The following is a 4,781-nucleotide window of genomic DNA, read 5'->3' as shown; positions in this document are numbered from 1 at the left end:
ATTTTTCCTTTGCTTTGTCTGCAATGACAATTGCTATCCCTACCTTTTACATTAGCTAAAGTATAATGGATTCTGCTCCAGACCCTTATTTTAACTCTATATGTGTTTCAATTATGTTTCCTGCAAATTACATATTGTTGAATTCTGGTTTATAATCCATTTTGCTATCCATTTCTGTTTTATAGGGTGGATTCATTCATTCACATTCAAACTTGTGATTACTGTGTATTTCAATCCATGCTATTTTCTTTTATTTATCCTTCTCTATTTTTATCCTTTCCTTCCTCTAAAATCCATTTTACTTCTGACCATTGTCTTCCTTGTTGAGTAAGATAGATTTCTGTTAACTGAGGGGTGTATGTGTGTGTGTGTGTGTGTGTGTGTGTGTGTGTGTGTGTGTGTATAAATATTCCTTCTTGGAACCAATTTAGAAGTGATTAAGATTTAAGCCCACCACCTCATTTTCCCCTCCACTATAAAAACTCTTCTTCATTCTTCCTCTCTCTTCTCCCCTTTCTCAGGGCATCACTCTTTCTCAGGTATCCATTTTTTTCATGAGCTCAATATAATCAACTTCCTCCTGTACCTTCTTTGTATGTAGAATCTTTCTAACTGACCTAATACTGATAAAGTTCTTAAAAGATACATAGTCATTATCCATCTAGAAAGATAGTTTAATCTTACTGAGTCCCTTATTTCTTTTTTTCATCTCTATCTTTTTATGCTTCTCTTGAGTCTTGTATTTAAGTCAAATTTTTTTTATTAATCTCTAGTCTTTTCATAAGGAAGGCTGGAAAGTCCTCTATTTCATTAAATTTCCTTCTCCTCTCCCATCTTGAAAGATAAAACTCAGTTTTACTAAGCAAGTTATTCTTGGTTCTTCAAATTATTCTAGCTCTTTTGATTTCCAGGACATCATATTCTAATTCCTTTGCTCCTTTAACAAAAAAAAAAAAGTCATTAAATTTTGTGTGATCCTGACTGGTACCACAGTATTTGAATAGTTTCTTTACTGCTTCTTGAAGTACTAGTTGGCTTTGTAATTCCATTATTGAATTTCTGTGAATTTTCATTTTAAGATCTCTTTCAGAAGATGAGGTACATTCTTTGTATTTCTATTTTTTACTTTCTGGTTCTCACATATTGGGCAGTTTTTCCGGATAATTTCTTGAACTATAATAGCTAGGCTTTTTTTTTTTAATCATAGCTTTCAGGTAATCAAATTACCTCTTCTTGATCTACTTTCCAGGACAGTTATTTTTACAATTAGATATTTCATATTGTCTTCTATTTTTTCATTCTTTAGATTTTTGTTTATTGTTTCCTGATATCTCATGAATTCACTATCTATTTGCCCAATTCTAATTTTTAAGGAATTATTTTCTTCAATGAGCTTTTGTACCTTTTTTCCATTTGGCAAATTTTGGTTTTTAAGGTGTTATTTTCTATAGAATAGCTGAATAAGTTATGGTATATGAATGTTATAGAATATTATTTTTCTATAAGAAATGATCAGCAGGATGATTTCAGAGAGGCCTGAGAGACTTACATGAACTGATGCTAAGTGAGTAGAACCAAGAGAACATTATACACAGCAATAACAAGATTATGTGATGATCAACTCTGATGGACTTGACTCTTTTCAATAATGAGGTGATTCAGTCCAATTCCAATAGACTTGTGATAGAGGGAAAAGAGAAGGGTAGGAACTGAATGTGAATCATAACATAGTATTTTCACCTTTTTTTGTTGTTGGTTTGCTTTTTTTCTTATTTTTTTTTCTTTTTGATATGATTTTTCTTGTGCATCATGATAAATATGGAAATGTGTTTAGAATTGCACATGTTTAACATATATTGGATTATTCAATAATCTCAGGGCTCCTCTTCAGAAAAAAAAAAATGCTACTTCTCAAGATCACTGATTCCTTTGGGCCAGAAGTGACAGTGCCCTTCAGGGCTTCTATTCCTGGTCCTATGTCCAGTGCTAGCGCAGGAGTACCCTGTAGTCTCTTTCTGACCAGTTGCTAAATCCCTTTTTCATCTTTTATTTGAGAGCTCCCAAAGTTACTGATGTTTCTGTCCTGAGTCCTCTTGGATTGGAGATAAATGGAAGCTGGAAGGTAAAGAGGGGTATTCTATGGCAACTACTCCATAACTCTTGAAAGCAATAGCCAAAGCCTGGTAATTTTACTGGCAAACGTGTACTCAGAGTTGTTTGGATACTAAAGAACATTTTTGTAAACTATTTCCTGTTCTGATGAGGTTTAAGTATCAGTCTTCCAGTAGATTATAACAATAAATACAAATTATTGAATTATTTCAAGCCAATTGGTTGATGCATGCTGTCACTCGGTCTTTTATGCCTTAGCATTTCCTGTGTGGGTTGGAATAAATTGCCTGTTTCATGCCTGAATCATAGTGTACATAATCCCCACACTCCCTTTGGGAGTGAACTATAATTATTAGCTATCACCAAAATTATAAGTAAATTTGTCCCTGGAGCACTGGGATAAAGGTTTTAAATGACTTAGAGTATTAGAATAAGAAATAAGTCTACCCCCACTCCTTTCACAAGGTACTCACCTCCAAACCATAAAGCTAGACACAAAATATGCAGTACCCAACCCTTTGTGGGCCCAATATGGCTTCTCAATGTTATACATGTATTCAGAATATACTACAGTGTGCTTAACATAAGGGAACTTTGGTATGTGTGGAAGGAAGCAGATCAAGGAAATATTAGCTGTTGATGTACCCAGAAAAGCTCCATGCAAAATGTCATCTACAAGCTAAACTTTGAAGGAAACTAGGGATTCCAAGAGTCAAAGATGGGCAGAGACTACATAACATTTATAGGGGACACAAGATCAAGTGTTATATGTAAAGAACAATAGGATGGCCAGTTTGATTAGACTATGAAATACTTGAAAGGGAGGAATATATAAAATGATTACAAAGTAATTTAGAGCCAGGTTGTGAAATTCCAAACAGAAGAATCTATATCTGATCTTAGAAGTAATAGGGATTATGTCATAGGAATGATATAGATTTTTGTTTTCAGAAAATCACTTTGCAGGTATGTGTAGAATAAGTTAGAGTAGAGAACTAATTCAGGGAGATTAATTATGAGATGAGAAATTGATGGGGGAGGTGGCATATGAAAAGACCAGAACTAGAATTTATAAGACTTGTCAAGTACTTGAATATGTGCAAAGAGGAAGAGTGAGGAATTATGAGAGAAAGTAAGGATGAGTTCAGTTTTACAAACCTGAGTTGTAGTGACCATGTTAGTACCCTGGATATCTTAGAATCAGCCAGATTCAGGATAAGCAAAAGTCTTTATTCTTGGTCTTTTGGGGTCGCCATCAGGGGATTAGATAAAGGAATCTCACATCTCCTTTCTCTCTCTCCACCACCAAAGAATGATCCTGCTTATCCTACTCCACTACCCTCTGATCTCTCTGACCCTTCTCTGTCCACACCCACAGATCCAGCCAGCACAGAATAGTTTAGCAGGGTCATCCTTCAAGCATATGTTAATAGAGTATTGTCCAATTGGTAATTAGCCTCAAGTGCTCGGTTGTCCAAGGCATCTGCTCAGAGTTTCAGCTCCTTACACTGAGTGATGAGAAATATTATGGTGGTCTTGACAGAAATATGGAAACTTGGGGAAAGGGATGGCTAATAAGTTGCTAAAGCCAGTTTAGAGAATAGAGCTGGATATATTAAGCTCTAAATCATCTCAACCAGAGAAATTTGGAGGATTTGGGCCTGAATATATTGAATTATATTTTTTCATGTTGAACTTAAACTGCTGATGAAACCTCCAGATAGTTAAAATGTTAGAAATTGTTAGAAATACTGGATTGGAAATCATTTTATATAAAGATAATTCTATCTTGTATCACACGTGTGTGTGTTTGCATGTGTAAGGAGGTAGGATTGAAATCATTCTATACATCTTAGCCTTGATATCTCAACTAGGTGAAAAAATGTCTCAATTAATAACCCTTGGGCTTGTCAGAAATATGAAAAGTCTTTGAAAACCATTTGTCAAGTGAAATGAGCCAGACAAAGCATTTTATAGTTGGCTGGAGGATTTTGTTATAATCTCTGTATAAAAATCCCGTATAAATTTGGGTAAAACAGAGAAATTTCATAAATTAGAAATTGTATTCTAGTGAGAAACCCTGAGTAGGAACTATCTGTGGGGAGGAGAGTTCTTGGATTCAACCTTGGTTGGGAATCATCTTTCCATTTAGCCAGGGGAGGACCTCCCATCTTCATAAGGATTCAGAGGATACTGGACTTCCAGACCATTGATTATTAGTTCCCATTTTCCATCAGTGTTGTTCCAGAAATCATCTAGTGGCAATGTCTGGTTTGGGAGCCAAGACTAAGCACAAATTCACCGTGATTACAAGTAACTTCTTTAACACCATGCATAAGGGAGAAAAGGACTTCTAGAAACCAGTAACTCTTTGTTATGCTCTTGCTTCTTGTCCTCTCTAAGTTTGAGACCAATTTCTCTTAGATTCAATATGTACTTATAGAAGAACATGTCATATACTTTTTTTGTAGAGGGATTAGGATGAGGAAGGGATGTTTTGTACCAACTCTGCTTACTCTAGCATCTTAGTAAATATTCTTTTAAGAAAACTACTTGAGAGTGACTGACTTAAGAGTGACTGACTTATTCTCAACTAAAAATATTGAGGTAAAGCTCACAGTCCAAGTTTGAGCCAATGGCAATAGAGAAAGATACTCTCAAACTGCCAT

Source organism: Sminthopsis crassicaudata, chromosome 4 (genome assembly GCF_048593235.1).
Source record: "Sminthopsis crassicaudata isolate SCR6 chromosome 4, ASM4859323v1, whole genome shotgun sequence".
Taxonomy (NCBI): Eukaryota; Metazoa; Chordata; class Mammalia; order Dasyuromorphia; family Dasyuridae; genus Sminthopsis; species Sminthopsis crassicaudata.
Note: the sequence above shows the minus strand (reverse complement) of the source record.